This window comes from Trachypithecus francoisi, unplaced genomic scaffold (genome assembly GCF_009764315.1).
Source record: "Trachypithecus francoisi isolate TF-2019V2 unplaced genomic scaffold, Tfra_2.0 Lachesis_group21, whole genome shotgun sequence".
Lineage (NCBI taxonomy): Eukaryota > Metazoa > Chordata > Mammalia > Primates > Cercopithecidae > Trachypithecus > Trachypithecus francoisi.
Window position 1 is genome coordinate 53,656,066 of NW_022681467.1, and position 13,637 is coordinate 53,669,702.

Consider the following 13,637-nt stretch of genomic DNA (forward strand, 5'->3'; position numbering starts at 1 on the left):
GCCAAAATTACCGTGAGGCAGGACCCTGAGAATGATGCTCCCGTAAAATTTGCATCTTTGTGCCTTCTCACCTCGCCCTGGTTCCAGCCCTGGTTATAAGCACAGGCTCAGAATCTGGTCTGCCTGAGCTCATCTCCATCTGCCACCTGCTAGCCACGCAACTTTGGGTGAGAAAGTAACCTCTCTGGCCCTGTTTCTTCACTTGTAGAGCTAAGGATAGTGCTTACTAGAAGGATTGTTATGCAGATTAAATGAATTGGAGCCTGGCCAATCCTAAGCCTCCAAAGTGTTAACCTGTTTCGCTGTCCTCTCTTGCCCTGTGTAGCAGAAGCTGCTGGCCCACTCAGATCCCCTAAGTCCCTAAGTTGGCCTGCACCTTGGCCCTCCCACCTCTGGCCACCTCGGCCATCCTCCCTTCTCTATTTGGCTGCCCGATGGCTTCTTCCTGAGCCGCAGGAGCCTGCTGAGTTCAGGAGCCTGCTTAGCAGGGGCCGCCTGGAAGTGCCAGGGCTTAGTGCTCCTGGTGGGCCCCAGCCACGAGCATCAGGAATTGGGGTGAAGACTCCACTTTCCAGGCCTCAGTGGCACAATTCTGGGGTGACTTCTGCAGCATTCTGCAGAGGGAAAATACTCATAACCGCATCTTTCTTGACCTGCCCCCTTCCCCTCTCACCTTCCTCATCCCGTCACTCCTTCTCCCCAGAATCTCATTCCTAATTAACTACATCCCCCCATGCATTTTTCTCAAGGGCTGCTTGGTGGGGAAACTCAAACAAGGCATCTTCTCGGTGGTGGTTTCCTCTATGGAAAAGCTCTCTCTGTTTTGTTTCCCAGAGCTTTCATCCCATGTGCACGCATGCGGTGTTCATCCGGGCAGCCAGTGTGTCCGTTCAAAAACACGTCCTGTGCACCTACTGTGTGGTGAGGCACCAGCTGGTAACCACTGGGTCAAGCTCTTATCCAGGGCTTGGGGCTGCCTGTGGTGGGACATGTCATGCCCCCTTTGCGGCCAACACTGGTCAGAGGAGGTGGCTGGTCAGTGCGGAAGGGTGTGAGCTCTGGACTCTACCTGCGGGACTGGACCTTGGCTCCTCCTCATGACAGCCATGAGACCTCCAGCTAGTGGCTAACCGCTGAGCCTCAGTTTGCTCATCTGGGACCCGTGGGAAGAGGTAACACTCAGGAAAGGCTGGGCCCTTCATGCCTGAGCTCATTTGCTCTGTTGGAATCCGGTGAGGAGAAAAGAAAAGCAGAACTAAAGGGGTTGAAAGCAATGGGAGCCCATTCCTGGGGGCACCAAGGGAGTTCTGTGGAGCTGGCAATGTCTTGCTTCTTGTTCTGGGGGCTGGGTCATATACCCGACCTCACCTTGTGGAATCCACCCCGCTGTACGCTGAAGCCCACTCACTTGTCAGTGGAGATTTCCAGTTCAATATGAAATGTAACAAGGTCCGTTCTTCCCTCCACTTCCTGGTTCATGGTGGTGGAACTGGATGAATTGTATATTATCTATATAAATAGAAAATTACCTCCACCCCTACCAAAAAACCCCAAACAAAACTGCTTTCCCTTTAGGAGAGAGAAAAGCCACAGAACCGCAGGGAAGATTTGCCCACAGAACCCCCAAGACATTTCCTTATTCTCATCCAGCAAATCATGATGATGACGTCTTATTGAAGATTCATCAAAGCTGATGCTTTTGCCCCCAGTAAAATTAACTTTTTCTTAAGGATGTGACAGAGAGACACAGCCAGGAAATTTTATTACACAAAAAAAAATTAAAAGGGATTGAGGAATCTGACTTCTCTTTCATGGCAAATCTCTGTGATTTTGACAATTCACTGATGAAAGAAAAAAATATGAAATGAAACATGTCTTCTTAGCAGTGGAGAAGTCTGTCTGATGAGGAGGTTTCAGGGGAAGAAAGTGGAAAATTTCCCCTTGCCTTCTTCCTCGAGTTGCATAGCAGCCTACGTGGGCCTCCTCCGTGCCTCCTCTCTCACTGGCTCTGTCTCACCTGGGTCTATTCCCATCCCTTATTCTCTCCCTCCAAACCAATCATTTCTAATTCTCCAGCCACATTTGCTCACCTGAGGCCTTCCTGACACTCCCCTCTCCCTCCCCTCTGTCTTTTAAAAGAATCTCCAATTCCCCCACCAAAGGATTGTCTCTGGTCACAGCTGTCAGCTGTGAGCTTGGATACCTCACTCTGCACACCTGACATGGGCTCACTCCTGAACACGTTCCTGAGAACTGTCCCAGCCCTGGGGGTCAGCGTCTCCACCCAGAGAATCTTCCTTCAGCACCCTGGGCTGTCCCCTCCCGCCAACACATCCCTCCCACTCCAGGGGATCTGGGTTTTCCGGGGAACGTGAGCAAGTGTGTACAACACTGGCAAGTGGCAGGGATGGGATTTGAAATCAGTTCTGTCTGACCTTGAAGTCCTGTCCCTCGGTGGGCTCCCCTCCCTCCATTCCTGCCTCACTCCTCCCACCCACTGCACTCTAGCCCCCCGGGACCACCTCTCAAATGAGCCACCCAGGTCATTCCGCTGCTGCACCTGGGGGCTTGGCTAAGACGCCACTCCTGCCTCACCTTGGTCCCTGCTGGTCCCTCTGATCTCCATAAGCTGGCATCCATGTGCCCAGAGGCTGGCACAAGAGGTTGCCTGCTACATGCTCTCCACACACTGGCTTAATCCCCTGCACCCTTCAGAGATGGCCTTGCATCTCCATTTTATAGATGAGGAACATGGTCTCAGAGAGGCTCCAGGTCTCCCCGGTGCCTGGTGGTGGCAGAGAAGGATCTGCCCAATTCCAAAGCCCATGCTGCTTCATTTTGACTCTGAGCGCTCAAACCTGAGAAATCAGCAGATGCTGTTCTTCAGGTGGACTTGCGCTGGGAGCCCAGATACGTGGAACAGTGGCAGGAGCTGCCCCGGCAAAGCAGGGGAGGCCTGGAAGATTTTCCCCACCGGCAGCCCTACACCCCAGGGGCCATCCAGGGAGCCCAAGCTCCTTCCCGAAGGACTCAGTATCTTGGGAAAATGGCACAGTCAGGAATATCTGCTGAAATTCCAGGCTTCCCAGAGCTTTCCCTGGGGGTACTTCAGCCACTTGGGGTCCAAAGCTGAAATTAAGTTCACTCCCACCAACCTGTGCTTGAGGGGGCAGCCCTGGGCATGGAGGGCTGAGGACTCGCAGGCCGTGGGCTCAGGAGCCCGTTTGCAGAGGAAGACAGGAGGCTCAGGGCATTGATGGGACTTTCAGGTCACTCAGACAAGTTCCCCAACACCAACCCCCAACTTCCAGATCACCAGAGCAAGGGGCTGAAACAGAGGCCTCGGGGCCAGGGGCTCAGTCACCTCTGAGCTGGGAACACTAGCCAAAAACTGCTCTTCCCTGGAGGAATGGCAGGGAATAAAAGGACTGGAAAGTCTTGTCTGGTGCTGGCCTGTTGGAAAACTCCGTTCTTCCGTTTTAATGCCCCACAAAGACTTGGGTACCAGTGGACATTGAACCTACCTTTCTCAGAGTCCCCAAATGTTCTGAAGCCTGCACCCCACCTTCCCTGCAACCAGCTGGCAAATAACCTCCCTCAGGTCCCAGCTCCAGGTTCCCCTCGCTGACAACAGGGGCTTCCTCTGCCCTGTGGAGCAACCTCTTCCCAGCCCCAGGTCCCAGTCCCTGTTGCCCCAGACACAGCAGTTTACAGACACTGACACTGAGCTGATGTCCACCCATCAATAGTTTTTATCTAATTTATTTGCTTTCAGGTACAGATGAACAAGGTGCTGTGTCTGCCAGTGATGGGCAGGGGTCTGGCGAGCCCCACAGAAGAACTGACAGTGTCATCCTGTCTGTGGACAGGATGCTGGCGATGATCATTTTTCAAGGCTTTGATGCAGTGTCTGTGAGTTGCTGGGTGCTGTCCACTAGCAGCAGCCCTGTGGCCTGAGCTGTCCCTTCTTTCAGTGTCTCTGCTGGGCCCTACCCGCCTCGTCAACTTCCTTTTCCCACTCCACCTCCCACGGGGGACTGGCCGTTTCACATGAGTGAGGTTCACTGAGACAGGTCTCCTGTACCCGGACACAGAGCCATGTTTGCTTCCCTGTTTGTTTTGAGCTTAGGAATTTTACAAAATGACTGTGTAGGTTGCATCCATGTTTGTGCCCCAGATGAAACCTGAGCAACAGTGTTCCTTTTTCCCACAAATACTTCCAAATATTCCAAAGTAGGTTCCAGACCCCAGGAACATGTGGGTCCAGACACATGTGGTCACAGGCCTCAAGGGACTGATTTGACCTTGGGAGGCCTCAGTTTACCTATGCTGTGAAACAGGGCTGCCAGGAAGCATGACAGATTTTTGCGGTCTTGACTCTCTGGGTGAGTCTGGCTGTTCCTTCCCAAGGGATTTGCAGGAAGGGAGAGGTGGGGCAGAGAAATTTCATGTCTGCCTGAGTTACTTCCGTTCAAGGATGGTTCCTGCAGAGACACCAAGAGAGCTGGATCTGATTGCAGGGTTGCGTACGGCCCTACTCTATTAGTCTATTCTCGTGCTGCTAAGAAAGACATACCCAGGACTGGGTAATTTATATAAAGAGGTTTACTTGACTCAGAGTTCCACATGGCTGGGGAGGCCTCACGATCATGGCCGAAAGTGAAGGGGAAGGAAGACATCTTACATGGCAGCAGGCGACAGAGACCGTGTGCAGGGGAACTGCCCTTTATAAAACCATCAGATCTTACGAGACTTATTCACTATCACAAGAACAGCATGGGAAAAACCTGCTCCCATGATTCAACTACCTCCCACTTTGTCCCTCCCACGACACGTGGGAATTATGGGAGCTACAATTCAAGATGAGATTTGGGTAGAGACACAGCCAAACCTTATCACCTACTAAGGGCTAGCCATGTGACTGGTGTAAGGTCCTCTAATCCAGGTAACCAACTTTTCCCTCTTGGTTCAGGACGATTCCAGCGTTAACACTGGAAGTCCCACATCACAGGAATCCCTGTAGTCCCAGGTAAGCCAAGAAGGTGGGCCACTGGGCCTTGGCTTCATCATCAATAGAGTGGAGATAGTAATAGGTTGTCATGGAAACTTAATGAGGTCATGCAAGCAAGATGCATATAGCCAGATGGAGCTCAAGGCAGGGTCATTCTCACAGTTAGCCAACAATGGAAAGAAAGGGAGTGGTGCCCTGGCAGCTGGAGTGGCAGTGGGAAGACAGCTTCAGCCCTGTCTTGGGCCTTCCTGCATTCCTCCTCTGCAGGGCAATGCTCGTTACTCCACAGGGCAATACTCTGCACCAGGCAGGCCACGCTCTGTGACTCACGGGCATGGCTGGGTCTGAGTGAGGTTCACTCCTCCCCACCTTCATTCCTCTCACCGTGGGCACAGGGGCTTCTGTGCCAGCCATAGCTCCAAGATGAAAACCTGGCTCCTCACAGCACTCTGGCTGCCCTTGCCCTGCCCTGATGTCTGTGGTCCTGGCTGGGCTGGATTGAATGCAGAGAGCTGTCGTTTCTGAGACCTTCCCTTTCCATCTGAGCCCAACACAGTCGGAGGGATGGGGGCAGGCAGGTCTCTGTAAAAAGGAGTAAAATGAGCTTTCTTTAATTTCCCAGAAATAGTCCTAAATGGGTTTTTTATTTAACTCACATCAAGTCATCTCAAGACAAGTCAACTCAGATTATGTCCATTTAAGTCTGTGCAGATCAGATCAGATCACGTCAACCCAGCGCAGTTGAAGTCCACTGCACTCCACTCTTTTCCATCCCAATCAGCTATTTATTGAGGGGGTTGAGGGTGGTGCTGTAGAAGGCACTGGTAGGGTTCCCAAGGCAAGTCATGTGGGTCTGTCTTAGAACTTCAGAATCTAGAGGACAGGTGTGGTACAAAGTGCTTAAGCCGTAGGGGGACAGCTTAGTGAAAAAGAGGCCAGAAGTCCCTCTGCACTTGCAGAATTAAGCTGGAATCTTTGCCCTGAAATCTACTGGCCATGTAGCCTGAGAAAAGTTCCTCACTTTAGGTGATCAGGCCCCTGGTTAGCAGGGCCTAACCAGGCTGGGCCTCACTTCTTCCCTTTTTCCAGAAAATGGGAATAAGGATGGCAGCCAGCTTCGAGTGTCGACGTGAGCAGGAGACAAGGCCATATTTGTAAGGGTTTTAGAGCCACGCCTGGCCTGGAGGCAACACACAGCACATGGGAGAAATATATTATATTATTGTTTTATTGCTATTGTCAGGATTATTCCTCCAGCTCCTAAGGGCGACCCCAGTGCAAGTTGAGATGACTTAAGAGATGAGGGGAAACTTCTGTTTTCCTGAGTCTTGAACTGTCCCCCTCCCCGATCACAGCTCGACATTGGATCTCGTTGAGTGGACTCAAGTGCTGATCTCAAGCTCTTTGAGGGAGGCAACAGATATCCAAAGCCCACTCAAGTCCTTCCCCTCCGACTTGTTCAGAAAAACTCCAGGGGAATAAACAGAGCCCTTGAGTCCAATACGATGAAGAGGTTTCAAATAGAGTACCTTGAAGATGGCGTGGGCTGCCTTGGCCTCCTCAGATCCCGTGGTGGCCCAGGTGTCCCTCTGTTGGGCCCTTGTTCCATCAAGAGCCCTGAGAACCCCAGTTCACTGACCCTTCCTGGTGCTGACTGTTATTTAGTGCCTGAGCCTTTCTCTTCTCCCTGACCCCAAGAGGCTCCCTAGAAGCACTGCTTCCCAGGACACTTCACAGGCTGGAGGCAAGAGCTGTGTTCAGAGCACAGACAGATCAGGGTTCGAGGACTTGTGGGTCACTTGTCATCTGTGGTTGGAATAACCTAATCCCTCAAGCCTCAGCATCATTGTCTCTAATGCTAAAGTACCAACATTGGAGGGTTCATGTATTCGTTTCCTGGGGGCTGCCATAGCAAATGACCACAAACGTGGTGGCTTAGAGAAACAGAAAGGTATTCTCTGAAGTCCAAAATTAAGAAATCTAGAAATCTTCTGGATATGGTGGCTCCTTTGGGAGACTGAGGAGGGTGGATCCCTTGAGCCCAGGAGTTCTGATACCAGCCTGGGCAAATGGCAAAAACCTGTGTCTATAAAAAATACAAAAAAATTCAGCTGGGCATGGTGGTGTATACCTGTAATCCCAGCTACTATGGAAGCTGAGGTGGAAGGATCACTTGAATCCGAGAAGTTGAGGCTATAGTGAGCTGTGATTGCGCCACTGCACTCCAGCCTGGGTGACAGAGTGAGACCCTGTCAAAAAAAAAAAAAAAAAAATCCAGAAATCCAAAATCATGGTGTTGGAGGGCTGTGCTACCTCTGGAGGCTCCAGGGAAAGATCCTTTCTTCCCTCTTCCAAGCAAGAAAGAGGCATCTTTGGCTTGAGGCAGAGATTCATCTTCTGGCCACAAGATCCAGAAGATGGATATCTACCTCCACCTTCACATCGTTTTCCCCTCTCTGTGTCTCTCCTCTGTGTGTCTGTTATAAAGACACTTGTCATTGGATTTAGGGCCCAGCCCAAATAAACCAGGATGATCTCATTCTAGATGGGTCTAGAATGAATGAATTGGTGAATTACATTCACAAACACCCCTTTTCTAAATGAGGTCACTTGCACAGTTTCTGGGGAGCTGTGACCTGCAATACGAGGGCTGGACTCAGGAGTCCAGGTCCTGGCTTCAAGTTGTGGCTTCATGGCTCTGCGCTGTGATGTAAGGGAAGATCTTAGACTTCTCTCTGCCTTAATTTTTCAAGCTACAAAGAGGGGATTCTAATAGAATATATTTAAGGGGTTATTTGGATGATTAAATGAGTTAATACTTGTCCAGGGCTTAGCATAGTCCTGGCCGTATGATACATGGCCGCTAAATGATAGTAGCCAACATTGTTATTTTAAAAATAAAGTTGATATTTTATGCTACCGTGCCTCAGTCCTTTACCTAATTCCTTTCCTCTTGCCTGCGATTGGCTCCTCTCTGGTTGGCCCTGCTCTGGGGCCTTTTCCACACCTTCCCAGGAACACCTGTTTACCTGCAAGCTCCTGTGCCCATTTGTCCCTCAAGCCTGTCACCGGGGGAGCCTTCCATCAATTAAAAACATTGCCACCCCCCATCCCCCTTGGGGCAGAACATTAAAGTGCAATTTCTGCAGAGCCACTTTATAAAATGAGAGCAGTTGAACGCTCTCGGGTGTAGGAGTAATTATAATTCCCAAGTTTCTCTGAACATTTTTCTAACTGGATCTTTTTGTGTCGTTGTCTCAGAATAGACACACTTGTGGGCTTTCCTAGGCTCAAAATAGTTGTGAGATAGGGGTTGAAATCGACATCCGAGTTTGAATTACAACAACTTGGTTTTAACTTTGGATTGGATGAATTTCACCAGCCAAATGTGGTTCTTTCTGCAAATATGGCTTCCTTTTATGGAATAACAAAATTCCTGCACCAGGGCTGTGCCTCTGAGAAGTGGTCCTTTAGCAGAAGGATGGGTGGCCCTGGGCTAGAATTGGAGCATCTACAGTTGGCCACATCTATCCACTGTCTACTCTGGATGAGGCCTCTGATGAAGACTGAGCTCCTGCATCTGAGCTTAGGAGTCTCCAGGGCTGTCTCTGTCTGGGCTCATCCTCCATCCTGTCTTCCACATATCTCAGTGGGTGAGAGCCTCGACCCTGGGGCCAGGTCAATGGGGTTCTCCTGTCTACTCCACTTACGGCTATCATGATGGGGGACAAGTTACTTTATTTCTCTGTGCCTCAGTTTCCTCTTCTGTCGAATGAGGATAGCCATGTACACATCTCCCAGGGTTTCTGTAATGATTAAATGAACGGGTACACGTGAGGTCCTCAGAACTGTATCTGGCACAGGGTAAGTCCTGGCTATTTGATTGCTGGACACATGGTAGGTACACACTACATGTTTAGAAGTCACTGGTCCTCCACTTCACAACTCAAGGAGTCTTAAAAGACAAGCAGGGGTGTCTAACAGGGGATGTTCTCTGAGAGACCTGGGTAGCTGCCACCAATAATTCAGGGATGGCCAGTGGGGAGGACATGGCCTTAGTGACATGCAATTGCAGGTCCATGAGGGAAAGGACATTTTCCATCCTGGACTCTGCATTCCCTTTCTTCAGTGTGACAAAAATGCACTTAAAAGGCATTAAAAAAATTGTCTTCCACTCCCTACCCCCTTCCAGGGTGCTGTTTCAATAGACAGAATCATTCTGCAATGCAAGAGCCCTGGCAGCAGCTTACCTAGAGGCATGGCTTACCTTCAGGAAACCTTTGTCTCTGGCAGTGTCCTGGGGTAAACCCTACCCATATAACAGAAAAATAATACACTTCCTTTTTTAAAAAAACAATATTTTATCAATTTAACTGAAACTGTCTGGTCAGTGGATCCCCTCCTGTACTGCGTGAGGTGTAGAAAGGGAGGGAGAGGGGCCTGTCTGCATTTTATTAACCCTTCCAACATGTGACTAGAAGATCACATGCTCTCAGAGCGTGGGTTAGGGTGGGCAGGCCCTGAGTCTGGATCTGCATTGCCTGATCTGGGTGCAGGTTGCCTGGTGCATGCCAAGGGTCTCTGCACTTTTCTGAATGTCTGTTATACTGCAGTCAAAGAAAAAGACGGCAATACTTCATGCTCCAAGAGCTTTTCCACTGCCGAGCTTTCTTCTCTCATAGAAAGTGCAAGGGAAAGAGGTAAAGTAAAGAGGCCAGTCTCAGTTGCTCGGGCAAAGTCTCCAGCAATGAGGCAGCTGAAGCTGCAGGTTGCCTGGCACACTGCTGCCCTGAGCCTCTTCTTGGTTGATGATTACTTTATCTGAAGAAGATAAGATGTTGTGCATTTGATTACAGCATCACTCCATGCACTCTGACAGAGCTTGCAGCACTGGGCAAAACGTCATCGGAACGGTTTCATTATTTCTGTACCGTGTGCCTCTGAGTTAAGGATAAAGCAGGAATAAATATGGAATTTGGAGGGGGGGATGTGCTAGCAGTTCTTCCTCACTGCTATGAAAATCACTCTTTCAAAGTCACCACGTCCTCCCCTTCATTACCCTTTCGCCACTATGCGTCCTGCTCATAAGAGTGTCCAGCGAAAGGACCAGGTTTTGTCTGGTTTCTCTAAGCACTTTGGTGAAATTTAATCATACTTAAATGGTAAACAGTAGGAAGAAGAGCTGGCAAAGGTAGGAACCACTTTGAGACCCAGCCTATAGTTGTTCAAAGCTGACATTGCTACATTCAACCAAGAGGACATGATATTAAGCTTTTTTTGTTAATGGAGGGAACTTTTGGAGGGCACCAGACAGGGCACAGGTGTTCCAGCCTCAGGATGCGGCAGCAACATCTGCCTCACAGGGCTTGTGGTCTATTAGGACTAGAAGGTCATCCTCCAAGGAGAAGACAGCATAAGATAGTTGTAGCTTACATCTATTAAATGTGCACATTTTAAGTCTACAGTTCAACGACTTTTGACAAATGTGTACACCTGTGTAAGCACCATCTAATTCAAGATATAGACCATGCCTCAAACACCAGGAAGTTCTGAACATCATTTTAACAAGAGAAGCCATTTGACAAATAAAAAAACAAAAAATGAATGAGAAACTCTCTTATTTATTTGTGAATTTAACATAGTTTTTCAGCTTGAGGACTTCTGGCTTATCACGGCTTAAAACAAGACTGTTTTCTGCACAAAATAAAAGCTTATCAGCAGTGAGAATCATTCCTTTCTCAGGGAAAGAAAGGAACATTTTTATGGCATGGCTGAGTGGGAAGGCAGTTGGGGCACTGTCCTACTGACTCCGTGTCCTGGAGAATCTCATGGTGTCTCCTTCCTGGAGCAGGACCTCTGGCCCTGATAGACCACAATCCCTGCAAGGTAGAGGTTGCTGCAGCATCCTGAAGCTAGAACACCTACACTCTGTTCCAGCACCTTCTCAGAGTCCCCAGCCCCTGTTCTGAGGCCTCCTTCTGATTTTTGACGGGCCGACGACACCTAGATTGCTCTGACCTGCAAGGGGAGGTGGCTGACCCCAAAGCAGGTTGGGCTGATTGGCATGTGATGACACTGGACCCCAGTGAGTGCCCCTCATGCTCACCCCCAAACCCCAAATATGCTTCCAAATGCCACCCCTAGACTCACCACAGAGATGGGGTTGTGATGACCACAAGGTAGAGGAGGAAGAGGACGCCGGGGGCTGGGGCAACACTTGCTGGGGAAGGTCTGGCTGGGCACTGTGGCAACACTGTGTCAGGAGAGCCGAACTCAGAGAAGCAGGTGTGATGCCTCACGTCATTGTGTTCCCAGAGCTCAGGGCCACATTCAGCCTGACGTTCAGGCTGGGCTCTCTGATGCCTTCGGGACTTCGCATCTGTGATTCAGTCTGCCTGGAAAACTCCTACACATCCCTGAATGGCCCAGCCTCAATGTCACCTCTGTGGAAACGTCTCCTGAGTCCTTCAGTCAATGCCCTGGACTTCCCTCCCTGTGCTTCTCCCAGGTTCCTTTGCTTTTTGTGCTTTTTTTTTTTTTTAAATCAGGTTTGTTTCTTTAATTTTACTTTTTTGGACTTCAGAGGCAGAGATTTGAATAAATTGATCTTCTGGGCTCAAAACTCCTAATCTTCCCTGGTCCCTGGAAACCCCCTGCCTTGCTTCATTTACTCTCCTTCTTACTCCCTCTCTGCATCCATCCCTACCCTCATTCCCACGCCTGTCTCCCCACCCTGCACAGCCCACACCCTGGATTTGATGCGTGTGCTCAAATCCTAACTCTCTTCCCAAGGAGAAAAATACCCAGGAACACAGAATCACATAGAACTCATGACTTTTGCCTTCCTTCCCTCCCTGCCCCCACCTTTGTAAAGCTTTATTTTTATTACCAAAGTTTCTGCTGTCATCTTTGGGACCCCAGGGAGTGGGAGGCTTTGAGACCAGAGGATGGAGCTGCGGCTCCAGATGTTTCTCTTCTCCCACATCTGGGTCTTTCTTTTTGGATGTAACGATTGTAAGATTTTATTATTATAAAGTTCCAACAAGACCTGCCAACATCCACTGCCAGCACTGTGTCAACTCCATCTCACAGAGTCGGCTAAGAAGGCTCCCGCTTAATTACCCACACCACGAGCCAAGGAGGGGGACCCCAGGGCGTTTTCATAATCAAGACACCGATTTCAAATCAAAGTGATGATCCCAGCCAGGATCAGGCACGGTTTCTCACAAACACTTGGTCAAAATGAGTTTCCAAGAAGAAGTTCTGTCTTAAATTATTCTTATGGATCGTTCAAGTTATAAGTGAATATTTAGACTGCAGTTCACAAAAACCTCTCTCTTTGGGGGAAAAGAAAACTGGCTTTCATTTGGCAGTTTTTGACTTTGTCAGCATTTCTAATGGCAAGAATGACAAAGTCGGCTTGGGAAATGCCGGCACCGACAGCTGTGTTTTATTATTGAATATTTCTGGTGGTGGGGTTGGCCACCACTCTGTTTATGTTGCTTGTAAGATTTCACGCAAGACTCTGCAAGGTCGTGGGCTGAAACCAAAGTGTCTGATCTGCTGGGTAATTCATTCCATCCCCTTCATTCCTAGGCCCTTTCTTTTTATTTTTTTTTCCAAGTGCAAATTGAGTACTGCCAGAAAATGGAGTCCAACAGCAGCCCTGGTTCCCGGTGCAGGTCCCAATTGCTTTTTTGGTCTGCGGGGGTGCAAGGTGGCCTTGCCTGCTTGGGTGACCCTGTAGTGTCCACTTCTCCCCTGAGCTGCTTATCTCCAAGGCCCTGGTCTGTCTTGACACAGGCCTTTCAGCAAGCACCTCTCCTCCCTCAAGCCATTAGGTCCTGCTGCTTTCTTTCTCTGGGAGCTCCCTACCCAGACAGCGAGGGAACTGCACTTTGTTTGCCAAAATCTCACTTCAAACCAGTCTGCCCATGTTGGGACACTAAACCTAGCTTTGGAGGCTTGAATAGGGGGAGGGTCTTTCTTAGTATTCTGATCTTTTCCCCTTTTTTCTTCATGAACATGAAGAAGAAAACTTGCAAGAACAGACATCCAGGGAACTGGACCACGCCCTGGCCGTTTGTTTATTCATTTGCTTTGTCCACAAACTTCCGCCAACAGCTTCTGGGTGAGGGTAGAAACGGGATTCAGGTATCAGCTGCCGCCTCCCTGTGCCCTAAGAGAAGATGGTTTCAAGCCCCATTTGCATGCACGGTGGAAATCCACAACTCTCTACTTGGTGTCTGCAGATTCGGGAAGGGGAGTCATTCTGTCACAGTCACCTCTGGTCTGTCCTCAGGGTGCATTGGGGGTCCAGGTCTGGAGTCACTGGTCATCTGTGGTCTCTGTTCTTTACGGTGCAGATTAACACGAAAGATTCAGTCCTTTATGACTGTCAGTGGAGCCTTCCCTAGAGTCCCCTCTCACCTTTCATCTCCCTTAACCCAAGAAATGACCTTCTGCCTCCTGTCAGTCCGTGTTCCACACGGAACCCCCGGGGTAGGAGGATGGAGATTTGCTCTCTCAAGGTTTCTAAGCTTTTTCCTGCAGATGTTTTCTCATCTGTGAAATGGGACGATAAACGTGCTGGGTTTGGTGAGATAACCCCATGCGGAGGCACTGT